Below are 20231 nucleotides of genomic sequence, written 5' to 3'. Positions count from 1 at the left end.
CAGCATGTTTTAATCCTTTTATTGCCTTTTTGTATTAGAACCAGTTTGGTTGCCGATGAATCGCCAGTCGTCAGCCTAACCTCTCCCTCCCGATCCCTCCATGGATTCTTCAAAGATTCAAGATCCAAACATGATTAAGTAAGTGTTGATATCTCTGAAACTCTACATTTCTGTAATTCTGTAATTTAGACTTGTTGTTAGAGTTGTAGTAAAAATGTATTCCTTCGTTCCATTTCTCATTGTTATGTTTTTTGTTTGTTATGATCCAGAGACAGACACTGGCTGTCCTACTCAGAGACTGAAGACTATCCGATGCAGTAGAGGAGCATGTTGGTGTCTCCAGCCAAACGTCACGAACAGAACAACAAACCGAAGACAATCTGTTAGTGAGTGGACATCTCTTTGGTGGAGTCAGAGAGGAAATGTCTCTTACCAACAGAAACATAAACTGGATAAGAAATGATGGATCTGAATATCAGGTTGGTCTGTTATGTAATGTAATATACAGTAATCTACCTGTTAAAAGAATATGTACTCTATAATATTACATGAACTGCTTGCTTTACTTTCTCCACCTTGTACTTTGAACAATTTCATGCATATTGTATTGAAGTATTAAGCATACTGCAGTTTGTATTGCACAGCTGATATGTCAGACCTTTTAATAAGCAATATGTGAATAAAAGTGACATGTGAAACATGCACATTATTCCATGTTGTAATATGTTTTGTAATTATGGTGCACATTTTGAAATAAATGCATTTGAGAAAATCATTGCCTCTATTAAATGTTTATTTTCCAAAGATATTTTAAAAGTTCAAAACAATTAAGTACCTATTTAATATTAATTACAAATAACTCTTAAGAAGTTAAAGAAGTACTCTGTGAGAGTTAATATTAAGATCTGACACTGAATTAGTGTTAGTACGTGTTAAATTATTATCTCCAGCAGATTTGATATTTGACACTTTATAAGAGTTAACACTCCAAAATGAGTCAAATTAACACTTTCTGGTGTGGACCCATATAGACACTTTAAAAGTTTTGAAATCAAATCTGACAGTGTTAATCTGGGCCTCCTGGATTTGCTGTGTATGTACAGGAAAACTGAACTAATAAATTACTTTTTTACAGCTGCTACTGTGAATTTTTACCTCGTGGTCTGTTGCCACGTTAAAAACATTAACTTTAAAGCTGCAGTATGTAACTCATAAAAAATCAGGTTTTGACAAATTTGTTAAAACTGTCATGTTGTAGCAGTTTATGAGACAGATGATCTCTGAAAAGATTGATCTCCTCCATCTTCTTCTCAGTGACTACTGCTGTCTGAAGAAATGAACCGCTCCCAACCAAAATCAACCAATCAGGGCCAGGAGGAAAATCAACGTTGCATGACTGACACCCCTAAGACCTGCCTCCTGACCCTGATTGGTTGTTTCTAATCAGCAATGGGTGAAGGTAGAGGAGCTGGATTTTTTTTACCATTTATCAATCTCATACCATAGCAACAGTTTCAACAGATATGTAAAAAAATATATATTTTTAATAAAACTTACATACTGCAGCTTCAGTGTAGTTCATTGAGAACCAACTGTTACACAGTTTGGTATGACTGTGGAAGAAAATTGACAATTTTTTGAAAATTCTGTAGAAAATCTGAAGTGCTGTGTGCATATTGTATGTAATAAGCTTTCTTTATTCTGAAATCTAAGATAAAGCTGATAACTTCATGGTGATCTATTCAACAAGAAGCAGGAATAATTAAATGAACCAATTTTTGCAACACGGTGTGCAGACAAAGCTTCTGGTCGTACCTAAAGTAAAGAGGAACTTCAAACGGCCTCAGTAGGTCCTTCTTGTGCCTGCAGACCTGAAAGGAAATTTAGAAAGATTTTGTGAGAAAAGCACATAATGTTTCCATTTCCAATGTTTGAGGATAAAAATGTTTAGAGGTGTTCTGCAAAGTGTCACACATGGTCAAAGAGTGTTGTTGTTTTGTCATATTAAAAACATGAAGGAATGGATTGTTAATGCAGACAGGATTTCATAAATATTTGTTTTCACCTGGACTGCCAGATTTCAGAGTGTTGGTAGTGCTGCACAAACCTGAAGAACCTTTTAGTTCAGCTAACACTCATGATGAACCACACACAATGAAATCAAACAGAAATGATTCCAAAAGGAATATGTAGTTTGTAAAAAATGTACGTTTTGTCTGCACTTTAAAAAATATGAGGACTTTTTAAGTTTTTAGAAGGCACAGAAGGAGAAGCATAGCACATTCTACACACTCCCCAACCTATTTAAGGGTTTAACACAGAGAAATAAAAGAAAAACACATGCAAGTATCAAATAAGCCTACAGTCACGTTAGGATATAAATCCAACATGCAGACTCGCCAGAGCAAATTCATGCACGACCAGCACCAACACGGGGCGTCTAGCTGCAGCTCCAGCAGGACAAAGGAGGAACTACAGCTCTGGGAAGCCGGAGCATTCGTCCCTCTAGTGGTAGCCCTGCTGCATGACAGCCTCCACAGGGTGCCACAAGGCCCCGGAGGGCTCCTCCTCTTAGATTAGCGTTTCAGGGGCCTGATGCGCCATATTTTACGCACAAGTCGGCATGTATAAAAATTAACTTTACGTCAAAGTTTGCGTAAATATACGCACACATTTTCCCTGGCGTGAAAATGTGCAGCAGCTACTCAAATTTTTTCTGTGAACAATGTCAAACTACAAAGCATCAAAACTCACCTAAAAACACTGAAATCTGACTACATACAGTTATTTAGACCAGGACGCATTGAACCCGATGTTTCTTTCATGATTTTAATATTTTATTGTTTAAATGTAAACGATGAAACTGAACCGCATTTATTTTCATATAATAACGTAACATGCATACAAAATAAAGGAAACAAAAATAAAAGGATACGAAAACCTCACTAGAATATAAATAATACATCCTCAGTTTGCACCGAAGCACATTGAATACATTTGTGGGGTAATTTAATTCTCACTGAAAAAAGAAAACGGGGTTGGATCAGCAGATTTGATTATGTGATCAAGGTGTGTAATCACGTATCAATAGCTGCATAAAGGTGAGCCACGCAATTGTGGAGCGCTTTGGTTCTGATGGAGAACATCTCCAATGGAAGGATTCAGAAGGAGGATTGAATTTACCGCAAATTGGGATGTACAAAGGAAAGGTGCGCGGCCACACGCGTGCGCCTGGCTTTATACGTCCGAATTTTTTGCGCGCCGCACTTTTCTAAATTTTTTTCAAAGTTTTAGTGTGAAAACGGCTCACTCTTTTATGCATGAGGCCCCAGAGCTTTTAAGGACTTTCTGAGCGTGTATTTTCGTCTCTATATATTGACTTGTTCTTGCAACTATTAACGAATAGTTCCTGGTGTTACACAAATACCACAGGTGCCAAAAATTGGCTTGGAAATAAAAACAAAATATAAAATATAAAGTTATTTTGACATAATGGCATTTAAATGTCAAATGCCTTCTTTCTGGACTGCACTCCTCACCACCTCAGACAGAGCCTGACAAGTGGACTTCCTTCTAAATAGTTTATTGTTCCAACTATCCATCCATTTTCTGTACACCCTTGTTCCTTAGTGGGGTCGGGAGGTGCTGGTTAGTTTATTGTTAGCTTTGATATTATCAACTGTATCATTGCATCAAATACAAATTCAAAGATACTTTATTGATCGCAAAGAAATATTAAGTGTTGTTGTAATTCTTATTAATTCAAATTCTTGAAAGAGTTATTGTAGATGGTGATGGCTATTGGCAGGAAATATCTCCTGTAGCAGTCTGTATTACAGGGAATGTGAAGAAGCCTCTGACTGAACACATTTTGTTTTTCTAAGAGAGTCTCATGAAGAGGATGGTCAGGGTTTTCCACATTTCTCTTGATTTCATAAAAAATCCTTCTTTGTATCATCATCTCCAGAGTTTCCACAGTCATACCCAGAACAGAACTTGATTAGAACCAAACAGAACCAGCCTTCTTTACGAGGCTGTTGAGCCTTTTTATCTCCCTGGTTCTGATGCTGCTGCCCCAACAGATGCATATATTTGAATGAAAATATATGGAGCTTTAGGGTTTCCCAGCACTTTCAGCTTATAACTAAAATTGGGAAAATTGTTAACTTTTCTTAAAATGCCTTGACTAATGACAAAAAAGAAAACAATGGAACCCAAAGTGCAAACACTGTAACATCAACCACTGAGGGAAAAATGACAAACACCCAAATATAGTTGGAATATATAACAGCTGTTTTCAATCACACAAGGTAACTCCATTGAAGTTGGTAAATGTATGAAAGGCTCTGTAAAAATGCATCCACATTTTTGGGGATTCATTTATCATTTCAATAAATATGTTATGATTCACGTTCCGGTCATGCATCGTCTGCTTTTTTCTTCCCTCATGTTTTCATACCACATCACTAATCAGCCTTATTCCACCCACCTGAGCCTGCCTGATTACCCTGCCCTGTTTTCACCTGTGCCCTGGTCTACTGAAACCTGTCTCAGTTTCTGTTGCTCCGCCAAGTTATCAACTGTATTTTGCCAGTAGAAACCTCATGACTCGTGTGTGTGCGTGCGTGTGCGTGTGCGTGTGTGCGTGTGTGTGCGCAAGCGCGCGCGTGCGTGTGTGTGTGTGTGTGTGTGTGTACAAATTGATTTGATAACTGCTCCAGTACAGTACCAACAGCTTCACAAGCTTGTTCAAACAAGCTAAAAACAACACAACAAATTAAAATGTGTTCAGTCAGTGCAATTAGGAGTCCAACAGCAAATGCAAAATAAATAAAAAAGAAACTGAATAAACTGACTACCTTGGTCAAACACATAAAAAATAAACGGCACCAAACCTTTTTTTTTTCCAAATGGTTTGAAAGTGCAATTAGGAACTGTAAATCTAACATAAATAATAAACCATGATGGTGCTCAGAGCACAAAGTATGGAACTAGACTGAATCGATCTGTCCTTATGGATTGTTCACATTGTCACAGATACTTGATGTAGTGCTTTTTTTTGTTTTTTTTTCTTTCAATATCTAGACCGATACAGATATTGATATGCACCTCTGCTGTGGAACGTGTCATTTGAGTTCCAAATGGACCGCTACACAATCAGAACATTTCTCTCTTGCTGTTCCCTACAGCTTCCTCTCTCTGATGTCACTGACTGTCCCTCTGCCTGTCAACACTGCAGACCCATATGTAAGTAAAATGCCACTTTCAATAACAGTATTAATAATACTCAATAGAATATCCCTGTTCTGACACAAGTCCAAAAAATAAAAGTAACTTGAATCAGCAGTACCAACAGCTAACTCTAGTAGCTGTAGAGACTTTGTTCCCTTTAGACAGAAGCAGTTCTTGTCAATAATCAGTTAACAACTGCCATGTGTTAAATGGCCTTTTTGCAGTATCAATGCAACTTTATTGACAGGCTGAAGGACAAAATTGAGACTGACAGGGAAATTAGAAAATTAATGTTCTACCCAAGATTTTCACTCCAAGTTCTGTTACAGCCATTAGTCAGACAGGAATTCCATCGATATGTAGGCTGACACTGACTAGAGGAAATGTTCACTCAACGGTGACAGTAAAAAATGTGAGTTCACTGAAGCACAGGGTGATTTAGCTCGACTGCCTGGTTGTTTTATAAGATGCATCTGTTTTTATTTATGTTCAAATATTTTTTTGAGATTTAAAACCGGATGAAGTCGGTGCTTAATAATCTAAACCATCACTTCATAATCTCCAGCTCAGTAGGCTCCACTGGACTGAGAGAATAGAAATTACCGCCCGTCAGGCATCAGTGATGGAGAGGAATTTAAAATTGGCAGCAGCAGTTCTTTCTTACAAACCCGCAAAAAAACATTATTGCTTGTCTTTTTAATTTTATGTTATGGTAGGTTGTTGTTACTTAAGTCAGACTGTATAAATCCTGACTGGAAGCAGATAGGCATGCAGGTAAATATAAAACACAACTAGAAGAAAAATGCATTTCTTGTTAAAATGTAGTGTGAATGTTGTAAAGCTGAATGTTTTTGATGAAAATTGCAGAATAATTTGAAGCCAATTGCAGAAAACTTGCAGAAATGTAAAAAACAGTCAAAAATGCACAAACCTGCTGAAGAGGAGGGAAACATTTCAGTTAATGCATAAAAGCCACCCAAAGGCTATTAGAAATCACTGCAGAATACCGTTTTCAAACCTATACTGTCCAGTCATAGCAGCTTATAAGGTAAGATGAGCTAAAAAGCTAACGCTAGCTAAAATACAAATTATAACATATCTAGGACTAACATGGTGACCTTCAGTAACATACTGGAGTATGTTACTGAAGTATGTTACTGAGGGGGAAAAAACCCCCAAAAAGCTCAAATTAGCTAAAATGCTAAAGCTAGCTGAAATACTAATGTTATAATCATAGCTACACTATCATGTTAACCTACAGTAACAAATTCTATGCAGAGTGAAAAATCCATGTCAAAGCTAAAGCTAGCTGATAGCTAAAAAAAACAAAACAAAAATTCGGTGCCTTTTGGGGTCTATGGTTACTTTAAAATATACCACAAAAAATTTAGTTTTTGAGCACTGCATCTATTGAAGGACTCTTTTAACCTCCAAGAAAACATGTCTCCCCACCTTATGTATGAAATCCCAAACATTAATATGAATTTCTTTGCTGCTTAGGTTGCTTTAAATTCAACCCTGTAACGGGACAATTTCATTCCTCTATCAGTATAACTGCATAACAATTCTTCCAGTTAAACTAATTAAACTAATTCTTCCAGTTCCTTTGAAATCACCTGTCCCTTGATTAAAATAACTAATTGTAAGTATATTTTATTTGTTTCTGAATCATAATAATTAGACTGATAAGTAGAATATGACAACTTGATGTAAAAGCGCTACTCATAAATCATGAAAATACACTTAAAAATGAAACAGTTATGCACACATCGACCCAGTCATACGCAACTTGTAATCCGACACCTGTGGCACGTTAGTCCCAGAGCATTTATGATGAATTCTGCTGAGGCTACCTGAAGAAAAATGTGAGACAATTTGTTAAAAAACTGCACCAAGCCAAAACTTGCTGGTAAATCTACCAAGAACTAGCTAAGGACTTCTGGGTTGAGTCAAAGTCTAGATCTGGATAATATGGAGTCACTTGAAATGGGACACATAAATCAGGAATCCTCAGACATCTCCCAGCTGAAAGTGGGAGGCAAACCTGGTTCAGACCATGTCAGAGACTGGCGGACAGATACAAGAAGCTAAAGCGGTAAAACTAAAGTTTGCTCAGATTGGGCTCTTTCTTGGGTGAATGAGATCATGTAGATAGTATTTAAGGGGTTTTAAACGCTGGTAATGTGCTGACTAAACCTTAATCTTTGTCATTCACAACTCATTATGCTATATATCATGAGTTGTGAATGACAATAACTTACAAATGTTTTTCTTACACCATTTCATAACATAAACTGATATACAAGAATCTCACTGCTTGTTGCCTTTTTCATCCACTTTGTTAAACTGTGAGAATTACACTGGAAGTCAAGATGTCAAAGTGCTTATAAAAATAGCTACCCATCATCATACAAGGTGAGCAACTTCATGCATGGTTATAGGCTATTTTAAAGTTATTTTTATTCAGCTGCTCTGACTGAGACATCTGGGAGTCTGACAGTTACCACATCTGCCAGCTTTTTGAAAAGATTTCTTTTCAGCCTTGATGTAGGTATAATTTCAGTGGCAGTCTGTATGGTAATGTCCTAATTGGCATATTGCCTGGAAGAGCTCAGGTTCTGATGGACAGCCACTTCACAGGGGTATAATCTACATTTTACACTCCACTAGTGGTCCTGATGCTCTCTCTCTTCTCAAACTGAGCCCAGTTGGTTTGAGTGAACAATTTATGCCCACAAGCTAAAGTTCAAATATCCTTTTTAATCCATGTGAGCAGCAAGTTATACTTTGAAATAAAGCAGACCTTTATGACATACAGTGACATACAGACCTAAAGTTATACTGCTAAATGTCGGTGTCATTGTTTTGACAGTTTTTCTTATCTTTACTTCAGACTGTTTTTGTATTAGTACGAAACAGCAAGAAAAAAAATTACTGTCACATTTAGAAAATAAACCAAACTGCATTCTTACTGTAGTTACTCTACTCTTTATGCTGATTTCATTTTGTTGTTCCTATTTGTTGTAGGCAGTAAAAAAAACTTCATCTTGACTTAAAATTGGCAAATCAAACTAGCCTGTTGTTAGATCCAAAACTTGATAATATACTTACTAACTTTAAGACATGCTCTGATTACAGTTTTCTGAACTTCCACATTCTACAATCTCCATCCATTTTCTTTACACCTTTGCCCGTCACTGGGGTCAGGAGGGTTGCTGGTGCCTATCTCCAGCTAACGTTCCGGGTGAGGGGCGGGGTACACCCTGGACAGGTCGCCAGTCTGTCGCAGGGCAACACAGAGACAGACAGGACACACAACCATGCACATACACACACTCACACACACCTAGGGACAATTTGGAGAGGCCAATTAACCTGACAGTCATGTCTTTGGATTGTGGGAGGAAACCGGAGTACCCGGAGAAAACCCACGCATGCACAGGGAGAACATGCAAACTCCATGCAGAAAGACCAGGGCTGGGAATCGAACCCAAAACCTTCTTGCTGCAAGGCAGCAGCTCTATCAACTTCGCCACTGTGCAGCCCATTCTACCATCTGTCGATTCCAATTTTGTCCCATTTTTGTCTCTCTATTGTTCTGCGTTAAGGACAGGCACCAGTTACCCCACGACCGGTTAAGAAAAACCAGGAACAGACAATGGCTGAATGCATGGAATTTAGAGTGAAATAAAATATTCTTAATCCTTAAAAGGGTCAAATATCCTGCAAGTTTTGTGCATATAACACACACATGAAAAAAGAATCCGAGTATATGTTCTTCAAAAGTCAGATTGTTTTTCTGTCAGTTCTTTTGCATGTTGCTTTTCATGAACTATGATTAATTGTAAGTCAGCAAAGTGTGGGGGTTTCTGCAGGGCCTTGGTGCCGTCTACTCGGACTCCTTGCTGCGGCTGTAGTGACCGTGACATTCATTCACATCACCAAAGTTTCCAAAATAGTTTTCTGTTGATCAGAAGAAAAAAAAAATTTTTCCACAACAGTGGGATGAAAACGCAAATGGCACTGAAAATGATGTAGTGCACAAGCCAGGTCTGTAGGAGGCAGTAACACTTTGTGAACTTTCCAATGCAGAAGTCTGTTTTCGTAACCTTTACACAACATCTGGGGCATGTAATCTGATTTGCTGATGGCATAAACATTCCACAAAGCAGATTTTGCTTTAACTTGCCAAATAATCTGAAGTGGTGCAGCAGCAGACATGGAGCCGTTGTTGTGATGTGTCCCGGTGAAAACTGAGCCTGGTGGTGTAAGGGCAAAATGACTGACATCACTGTTTACATGGACTTGCCTTGCATTGTGTTTCACTCTGGAGCCTGTTGTCATGGTAACAGCCAAGTTGTTGTTACCGTGTAAATGAGAGACTGAAACACAATGAAACATTTGCGTTTCACTGTCCTGGTGTTGGAATGAAAACAGGCCCAGAGTTTGACTGTGTTGGTTCCTGGGAATCAAAGAAGGTTGGAGCTTTTTCTGCCATTCAGATCCTCTCAATAGGCTGAGAGGAAAATTAACAATTAGTTAAATATATCCTCACCCTTCACCTAATCAGGGCTAAACCATTTTACAGTAATCTCAGTATGAACTTAATGTTCTGTACAAAAGATTTTTGATTTTGTGCCAGTGATTCTTTTGCTCCTTTAATTTCCAGCACTCTGCGCAGAAAACCTGCATATTTTTATCCCGCTAACAAATGATCAAAATACCAATGATCATCATCTTTAAGGATGAAACCAACGGATGAGACACCGAAATAATACATACAAAATGGGAATTTACACCAGTGGTGACAAGCTAGCAGCTTTATTTATAAAACACTGTAAACACCCACAAACCAACATGCCATACACAAAACAATGAAAAATTACATGATACAGTAATAAAGAAATAATAGAATTAAAAGGACTTAAAAATAAATAAGATAGGCTTGTATTGAAACAAAAACAACCCTACGAGCAGTCAAGACACAAAAAATAAAAGGTTGGAATAAAAACCATTCAAAAGCCAACATCTTAGATGGTGGCTAAGGTTGGGGAGAAGAGATGTTTTAAAAAGAGAGAGGCAGGGAAGAGGCTGATGTACAGGGAGAAATTCCTCCTCACTTCAGAGCTGGTGCAGCAAAAGCACTGGGCTGATGTGAAGAGCAGCTGATCAGCTTACTGAGGGGAACAAAGGGTGTGTAGGGATGTAGCAGCTACAGGGCAGACGGGGCGGGGTTTTTAAGAACTTTAAAAGGAAATACATTTTTTTTTTAAATGAACCTGAACATGTAGGCAGCCTGTGAAGGGAGGCTAAAGCTGCAGAAATGTGGTCATTTTTGTTGCGTCAGTTAAAAGGAGCAGTCTGTACCTTCTAAAGCCGAGAAACACAGGAATCACCGAGTCCTTTCTAAAGTCTGGTGCAGTGATCAAGGCGAGTAGTGAAAAAGGCTTGATTAAAGTTTGGCTTCACGTTGGCCAGTTGCCTCAAATGTAAAAGGAAGAAAAAAAAAAAAAGCTTGACAATGATTTCCTAACTTGGGTTCAGCATCCACTCTGACCCCTCAGCCAGGGGCCCGACCACATGGGGAGGGGCTCAGTGGAGCTTCCAAAGGCCATTTTTCATATCTGATTCCATGTCACTGTGGCCAACTTTCTAACCAGACAGAGATTTAAAAAGGAGAGGCAAAAGCAAATGAGACGATAAGCAGAGGCTGCCAACAACTGATGGTGTCACCCAGGACATGTTGCTGTAGAATATGATGACTGAGCTGTTGGCATGTCAGGACAGACATGAGACTGTCTCAGTCTGCAGGCTGAGGCCCACAGCGTCACCCCTTGGATGACATGAGTTCTAACAAAATGTAATGTTCCTCTAGGCGTGTATTTGAATGTAAATCTCAAAAATGTCTGGGCAACACTGCCGTAAATTTAAAAACTTTCAAAAGAGCAGATTCTGTTCAGTGAAGAGATTTAAAACCAAATTGTAAAACCCCAAAACTGTTCTGTTCTTTCAGTGAAACCATTAATTATTTGTAGACTACCTTCTACAGGGTTTCTGGAAAACAAATTCCCAGTTTGAAACTCCTTTGCGGTTTATGTCATATTTGCTGTTTAAGGACTGTGTCAAGTAGACCAGGAAAGAAGGAAGGAAAAATCAATTTAACTAAAATATTTAAACTTTTTTTTGTTTTGTTTTTCAATAAAGCTATGATTGAGTTGGTTATGGGAACTGCTGTAAATTAAAAATGGAACAGATATGTCTATTCATTCCATTTCTACTTGAACTGCCAAGACAGTTATTGTCCATTAAAGTATTTTCCCTCACAAATATCTACTTTTGAAGTAGATATTTCAAGGTGTATTAGCAAGAGAAGCAAGTATTTAATGAAAGTCTACCAAAAAACAAGCTGTCATAGGGATAGACACCTTCTGAGACCTGAACTCATGGTTATGATTTCAGTAATTATCGCAGTGCAATGCTTGGATAATATTAGTTTAGGATGATGAAGAGGTTGCCACTGAAAACCTACAGATTGTATCTCCAGCACCAACAATAATTTGAATCTAAAAGCTTCTATTTTAATGACACCTTGTAGAGCCAGACGGCCCTACCTGCAGCGTCCTGACGAGGTGTAGCACTCCACTTCACTGAGCTAATTTTAGCTGATGGCGGCTGGGATGGATTACTGAGAGGCTCGAAGGCGACATGATATCTGGGAGGGAAATGACTTCAGCTTAATGAAGTACATAACTCATTGTTCACATGCTGCCCAGTCCATGGCACACACACTCAGTCTGGGAGGACAGCTTAGAGGGCACTTCACCGAGTTGTGGAGGAGATCAGCTTCTCTTAGGAGAGTCCCATAGATTCTCTTTGGGGTTAAAGGTCAAGAAAGTTGGCTGGCCAATCAAGCACAGTAACACGATGGTAATCACACCAGCTTTTGGTGACTTTGGCAGTGTAGGCAGCTGCCAAGTCCTGCTGGAAAGTCATGACACCCTGAATCATCCCTGACTGGGTTCTGGGACCTGAAATTCCAAATAAAATGTGAACTTTCCTTTCATGTGAGAGAGGATAGTGAACCACTGAGAAACACTGCAGTCTGGTTCAGGAGTGGACTGACATGAGAAACTCATCTGCAGCAGAAATGTGACTGACCCAAACCCAGACTGAAAACATTTTGCTTGACTGTTCTCTCAAGCTTGCAGTTCTCCCTGTTGCTGGTGCACCTTTTCCTACCACATTTCTTCCTTCCACTCAATTTCCTGTTAATAAGCTTGTCTACAGAACTCTGTGAAAAACCAGCTTCTTCAATAATGATGTCTTCCCCTCTGTGTGGAGGTGGGGGTGCCATGGACATGATGTTCATGCCCATGCCTGTCTTATGGTCATCATTGTGTCGTGCTGACCCAGACTGAGAGACTTTAGTCAAAGGAAACGTTTAGAGTCTATTACATGATTAGGGTGCGACACCAAGAGTTTCCAATATTTAACGTTATCACAATAATTCATATTTTTGGAGGCAAAAATGTCTGTAGTATCTGGAAAAGACTACTGTTGTGTTCAGTTTGTGCTAGAATGAGTTAGCCTATCAGTGAAGATATTCAAACCTAAAATAGCATCTCAATGCTAAAAATATAGCATCAGCACAGACGTCTCTAATGCTATTGTCAGTGTCCACAGTCCACTTTTCTAAAGAAGTTCCATGAATAATCAGGAGCTCCTGAAACTCTTAAAAAATGAACAAATTGAATAGAACTTTGCACCAATTTGATGGTTGAAGAACTTAAATAACAGAATTAAGATATTAAATATCTTTGTTGTTTAGCTTGTATGTCTCTTTATTCAATAATTTATTAGTGTTGACTTATGACAATATGCCTTCATGTTAGCTGGTCTTTACATTTTACACAGTTGTGTGGAGAAATTCAAGCAATCGTCTGTGGCATGTTTCTCTCTGACTATCCAATAATTTGTACGAGCACCACTCATATCCTACACTTATGACATTTCATTGTGTGTCCAGAGTAAAGGCAGGAGCATGCTGGGAGTAATTTTAGTGTGATTACAGGTTGTAACTTGTCAACCGGCCCTAACGGATAAGAACTTAAAAATATTCAACTAGATCAAATTACACATGAGTTTTGAGCATTCTTATGACTATACTAAACTTCAATTATTTAAGTACATGAGTACAAAATGAAAACTGGAATGTGTATAATATTTGATCTGGAGTCGATAATTCCCAAAAGCAAAAGAAGGGATGAAGTACAAGAAACAGCTGGACGGCAGCATCAAGCCACCATTGGGCCAACAGTGAGTCACTTTGTACTGAAGGGGAATGTATATTCAGTATGTTTGAACATTTCTAAGATTAATTATCTCTGTTATTTGTGAGAACCTTCAAATGTAAATATGACAACAAAACCTGGTGTAGAATGGTTTATGTCCACATGTACGTTTCTCTCCACATGGACAAAATGGAAGTAGGAAGTTATGAAACAGCAATATGAGTCTGAAAATGATAGGAACAGAGCGAGGGACAAACTGACCCGGAGATATGCTGAATGGCATATCAAAGGCAAAACCAGCCTTCACAACAACCAGGGCTATACCACCGGATTACAGCAGAGAGGGGGTTTCAGTGATGCACAGACATGGACGGCAGAGAACAAACCTGCTACAGTCTGAGGAGAGCAGAACCACACCACAAAACGAGGGTTTTTTTCTATTTCATTAATTTCAAGGTAGAAAAACAGGTGCACTGTTTCTTTTTCTGCAAACTAAGTGGGAAGGCTTTTTAAGCAACAGTTTTATGTATTCAAATTTAAACAAGGATGATGACATACTTCAGGAGCAATTATGACCAAAGTTAAATCCACCGCTCCGTTCTAACTGCCTACTCAATCACAACCTAATTCACTACTTTAATGGTTCTTCTTTTCCTCAACATATGTAGGTGAGCTGATTTTAAAAGGACTAAAATTATACTGAATGTCTTTGTTGTCCAGGGAAAGTCCTTGATTGTATAAAAAGAGTGAGGTGAAATGAAGTGAATGAATTAGTGAACAAATGAATTTTTCTAATGCAGCACTTGATGTGGAAATTGCACTTATGCATAAACTCTGTTAATGGTTATGATACAGAAGTGGGTTTGTGTAGATTTATCAGCCCCACCATATATATATATATATATATATATATATATATATATATATATATATATATATATATATATATATATATATATATATATATATATATATATATATATATATATATATATATATATATATATAGCTATACACCGAGGAAATGCTGAAACCCTGAGTTGTTTGAAATCAACTTTAACAAAGTTGTTGTGAGTTCCGCTTTTATTTAGAGTATTAACTGGAACATCATTTATTTTAGCGTGAAGCTCAACTTTTTATACTTTTATGCTATGCACTGTGCTCTTGTTTTCCTCATTTGAAGCACTTTGAATTGTCTTGTTGCTGAAAAGTGCTATATCAATAAAGTCTAGGAAATGAAATGAAACTGGGGATATTTTGTGAATTTGATATAAATATGTTTTCAGTATTGAATTCTGATTTTCCTGTCTGCTGCAGGCTCGTGTGTCCAGCATAATAAACAGTCCTTTGTGCTTTCACATTTTTTTCTGTCATTCTAAGGTAAAGTAACAATAATGTATTTTAATGTTAACCCTTGATTTTCAAAATCGAACATTAGTAAAGTCAGAGTAATGCCACTGTATTTTATATTCTTCCATTCTGTTCATTAGGCTGCATTATTACTGTAGTATTTTACCAAGCCTTGGTGTTGAAGGTACTGGTCGCACCTGCAATATACTTTAATTGGACCATTCTATGCTTACATTACATTAAACCATTCATTAACAGCAACAAATATAAACCGATAAAATGAATTTACAAAATGATACCAAACATAAAGCAGTTTAAATGAAAGTTGAGTCAGTTTTAGGAGACAAAGCAGATTTGTTCTTTGGTGTTTTAATTTTCAGGACAAAATTAAAAAATGTTGAAATTTGAATAGGCTTAGGACTTGAACAACTGGATGGCATCAGAAAGTTATTTGTCGTTTATGCTAACCGCTGTTTACCTGGAGAGAAGCTGAAGTGACAACATTGTTCTCACTGAGTCAGAAGTTTTCTGGACTTTTTCTGCAGACTTGGATCCTCTTGGCAAGTTAAATGTTTTAAATAAAGAAAACACCACACATGGGCTTGGAGTTTCCTAAAAACTGAACACTGATTCTGATTTGAAGCATTAAATACTGAATTAGCTGTGAGCTACAGTAAGTTTAGCATGTCTAGGGCAACCGTTTAAATAACTGCTTCTTTATGTTTATGTCAAAACTTACTTTGCAGGAACATGGAAATACAATGTAAGTTTTTAACAGATCTGTTTACATATAAAAATGTGTTACATTTCTTTTGTTTAACAAATATTTGGTTTGGTTTATTTTATGTTGCTAAGAATTAGTAAAAGTGTACATGATGAAGAATATGACTTGATGTTTCCCAGAGGTCACAGTAGGTCTGCTTTATGCTCACTGTTCACTAACTTGGTATTTTTTACTCCAGTTCCCCGCCGTTAGCTCCATCCTTTTCACCTGTTCATATTTTGAGCAGGTGATGCATTTCGCCATTCTTTCCCCGAACCCTCCCGAGGCTCTGAGAGCTCTAAAATCCCTTTGACAAAAGCATTTGTAAGCATCAAAGTCTCTTCGACAAAATAAACCCAGAAAGAATGTTTTATCAGAGCACCAAAGAGGGTTAGTGTAGTTTTTCGCGGGGTTAACCATCTCCAAATGGTCGGGGTGGCAGATTAGAAGTGAAGGGCGTGCTCCTGGGCGAGAGAGGGGAGAGTGGATGAGAGAGCGGCCCTAATGCGGCATCTCATTACAACCTCTGTCAGGATCCCTCTATTCTACCATCATCTCCCCTTAACTTGGTAAAAGCCCAACTGTCGCTTCGAGTGAGTGTGCCGCCAAGGAGGCATTTACAAATAAATGAAAAATGTCAGACTTGATTTCACTCCTCTCGGACTGCGGCGCCTCAGCTTTGTCACAAACTGTCTTTGTTGTTCTGGTCTCTTGCAGGTCCACCTCCTGGTCGCCGTGGATAGGTTCTGGCAGGTTCAGGCCCTCTGTTTTTCTCCCAGGGTAAGCTTGCAGACAATGACCTTCCCTTCATGTTTCTGAAACACTGATTCCTCCTGTTTTTTTGTTTGTTTTTTTTTTGTGTCCCGGCTCTGCTTCTCTTATCCTTGTCCTCGAATGGCGTGTGGTTTTTGAGCAGGCAGGAAGTTGGAGCTGGTTAGCTATGACTTGAAAATAAAGAGCTGGAAAAATGGCGTGGAATCCCACTCACAAAGAGCCAACATGGTACCGTCTTTAACCCCTTAGCTTTGTGGTTCGCCTGAGATGCCCTTGCTAGCGCTGCCGCCACCACAAAGGCAAGGAATTAAAGACACACTGCACCTTTTTTGACCGCGGATGCTTTCTCAGAATCTTTTGGATAGTTGTTTAAAGGAGAGATGCAGCTTTGACCAGGGTTTACTATCCAAATTTACACATCTCATTCGGCACTTTACTTGTATTTATTGTCTTTAGCAGAAAATTATGCTATGTCTGAATTTCTTTATCGGAGAATTGATCTTCACATACCCATGCGAACAGAATCGGAATTAACGTTTTCGCTGGAAAACATGAAAACATTTGTTGTTTTTTTTATCTCCGTTTATGTAAAATCAGTAGTGAAAAAATGTTTTTGAGAATATTATCAACAATTGGAGAAGATTTCATTTAACACCAGATTCATTAGACTTGCGTGCAAATATAGCTGAGCTGTTTTTTTAAAAACCAACGGCTTATTTTTCTTTTTACTTTGATTTCATTTGGTAAAGCTTTTTGAAGTGGTTATTAACAATACTGTTGAATAGAGCTGATAAACAGTCCCTTCGTTTACTTCATACTTGAACCTTAGAAACATACACAATGCGAAATATCTTGGAATCCAAACATTTTTGTGTATACAGTGTACTAAATGTATTCTGTTATAGTTTTCTTAGCATGCTGCTGCTAAACGCGTCATTGCTGTTTATGTCATGTGATGCTCCAAGAATTCAATCCTGTTTTTGTAGTCATACTTTCTGTCAGCTAAGAGAAGTTTGTGTTTTAACCACTTTTCCAGTTCGCCTCTTTGATCAATTATTGGAAAACAAATACAATCCGGAAAAAAATCATTTTACTCACCTGCTGCCTTTAACCGTTTTCGTAAAGCAATCACTGTATGTTCCATAAGAGTTCCTGGTGAAATACTATTACTTATAGTGGGTTTTATGGAGTACAAACACCCCATGCAGACCCTTTGCAATGGGCTGTTAAGCCTCTTTAGTAACACTTTAAAGACTGTGAGTGGTGGGTGGGAGGCTTTAAGCAGAGGGGGTTGAAGGACAGCCTGTTTGAAGATTGTAAAGGCAGGACGCTTCAGCATTTAAAGATGTTAATGATGCATGTCGCTGACTGAGAAGCCAGCGGACTGCAGCCAGCTGGTTTCTTTAGCATAAATGAGTGAGAGAGTAAATCTTGAGATGCTTTGTGGTGTCTTGTTTCATATCAGAGAGTCTTTTTGAAGGGTATAAAAGTCAGAGAATAAACAAGGTATTTGCAGAGGCAGCCTGTTTGAGGCTATATCTAAAGGGTCCCAATCACCCATTAGCAGCGGCGGATCTAGCGGGGTGGCAGGGGTGGCAGTTACCGCCCCAAACGAGAGCCTCGCCACCCTTGTTGCCACCCCAGCTAGCAACAATGAATTCAATAAATAGTTATGGCAAATCGGACATTAAACTCTTTTCTCCCCGACAACATTGAATGCAACACAATGTAACCTGACACTTACTGCTAAGTAGCGGGAAGTGCGAGAGAAGGACAGAGCGCGAGGCAGCAGCATTGATAGATGTATATGTTACTGGACTGGACATTATGGGATTTATCGTAAGTCACACATGCGGCATTGCTGTCCATTGAGTCAGGAATATCGGTGGTCAGGAAAATACTACAATCACGCAAAGAATCAGAACAATGGACGCAATGTTTAGCAGTTAATTCAACCATAGATAATGGTAATAAGGGCTTCAGATTTCACAGGTGAGGAAAACTTTTAATTTAAAGAAAAGATTGAACAAGTGAGCAGTGGGTCAGTTATACAGTTATACAGTCTCTACCCACGACCTCCTATTTTACGGCGACACTGATTTAGATCACTACACAGTGTTACACTAGCCTAACTGTTAGCCTGCTACTGACTTTGATAACCTTAACATGTGCTGCGCAGTTCGGTGTGTTTTGGTTCCGTTGGCACTAAAACAGGTCAACCCGCCCACCACGTCATCAGTAGAGCAGCTGTTTATTAAATCAGCTAATTAACCGCCGCTGTGTTCAGGCGAAAACTTATTAATAATCATAATATAGACATTAAGCCTGACAGCATAATGTAACAGACTGAATGTTCTGTTTTAGTGTTTTTGCTACTTTTTTGTGTGGGAAATGTTTGTTTTTTGGTGTTGATTCCCCTGATCGATAATCTCTGTTCTGTCTGCTCGTTGAGCTGTTGTCTGTCGGTTGCCATGGCAACGGGTCATGTGTAACCTTTAACGTTGAGCGAGAAAAGGCAGAATAAAAGTTGGAGCTATTTTTTTCTTTATTTCATTATCCAATTTAATTTTGTTACTTTATTCTTAAATTTCTATTTTTTGTATTATTTACAGAGTTTATTTGTAGGTTGATAATTTTTTTGCTTTATTATTTTCTTATTTATTTTCTACATTTAGACAGGAAGTAGTGTGGGTCAGTCCACCAGGGGCCTGGTGAAGGACCAGCAGGCATTTGGGTTTGGGGCCGATGGTTTTTAAGAGTGGTAGCATGAGAACAAATTAAAGTTTGATGTCTGATGTTTGGTGAAAGAAGAAAATAAATCACCAAGAACAATCAATAAGTTTGGACATTGAACCTTGTTTTGCCCGTGTCGAGAATCATGACCCCAGTGCCTTAGTAGTGGCTTGGTGGAACTTTTATTGGATGTTTGGCTTTGCGAACAGCCAGAAGTGGTTCTATTTGGTTCTTCACCTGTTTATCAGCTTTATTGTACCTTTATTCTGGCGCACTGCAGCCGCTGCAATTCCTAAAACAAGCGACAAAAACTGAGCAAATCCCCTGTGTTCTAAAAACATGGTGATATTTATAACAGTTGTCAAACTACGGCTCCTACAGCATATTTAAAATAAAACAATTTACCAATATAAGTAGATATTCGCCCTTTCTAGCATCTTGACAGAACTAACAGAACTGTTTACAAATTTGTATCATGGAGAATTTATCAAACATCAGTTTTCTAATCTTTATTTTAAGTCGTATTTAATAGATATAACCAATAACAAATGATGGCGCTACTAATATTTTTGTGACAGATTTCTCCTTGTCCTGTATTGGGATAAAATGGTTTTCTGGACACAATGCATGTCAATTGATATGCATATCAGTAATGCATATCAATCAGCAGGAGTACGAAAGATGTGAAAATAATTAACTATACTACATTAAGAAATTGTATTTAAGCCTCGGTGCTACATGAAGCTCATTTTGAAACAATGCAAGTTAAAAACAATATTTAGTATTGTTTTTAATACGAAATATTAAAAACAATATATATATATATATATATATATATATATATATATATATATATATATATATGCTGCCACCCCTGAAAAAGTCCCTGCCACCCTCTTGCCACCCCATAAATATTTTTCTAGATCCGCCCCTGCCCATTAGATATCAAGGGATTACATAAATAAGCCGAGTTATTTACTGGTGACTCTTGAATAGATTTTTTGGAGCAGCAAGAACTTAAACAGCATCTCGGCCTTGAAATCATTCCAGCAGAAACAAAGCTTTTACAGGCTGATGGTCAACGTGCT

General features: G+C 38.1%; 1 protein-coding gene and 1 long non-coding RNA gene across 3 annotated transcripts in view; one reads left to right on the top strand and one right to left on the bottom strand.

Annotated features, from left to right (window-relative positions):
- The window catches only part of LOC103464028 (uncharacterized), a 30810-nt gene extending 11194 nt beyond the window's left edge, over positions 1 to 19616 (bottom strand). For both annotated transcript variants that reach the window (XR_014087379.1, XR_533577.3), the window contains exons 1-2: positions 17509 to 19616; positions 1816 to 1871 (exon numbers count right to left, since the gene is read on the bottom strand). This is a non-coding gene — a long non-coding RNA (uncharacterized LOC103464028). The remainder of the gene's footprint in view (positions 1 to 1815; positions 1872 to 17508) is intronic.
- naaladl2 (N-acetylated alpha-linked acidic dipeptidase like 2) overlaps positions 14632 to 20231 on the top strand; it is a 416483-nt gene continuing 410883 nt past the window's right edge. The window contains exons 1-2 of the mRNA XM_017304561.2: positions 14632 to 16229; positions 16354 to 16416. The gene's annotated coding sequence lies outside the window, so the exon portion shown is untranslated. The remainder of the gene's footprint in view (positions 16230 to 16353; positions 16417 to 20231) is intronic.

The sequence above is a fragment of the Poecilia reticulata genome, chromosome 4 (genome assembly GCF_904066995.2).
Source record: "Poecilia reticulata chromosome 4, P_reticulata-male-v2, whole genome shotgun sequence".
Taxonomy (NCBI): domain Eukaryota; kingdom Metazoa; phylum Chordata; class Actinopteri; order Cyprinodontiformes; family Poeciliidae; genus Poecilia; species Poecilia reticulata.
Note: the sequence above shows the minus strand (reverse complement) of the source record. Positions and strands in the feature narration are given on the sequence as shown.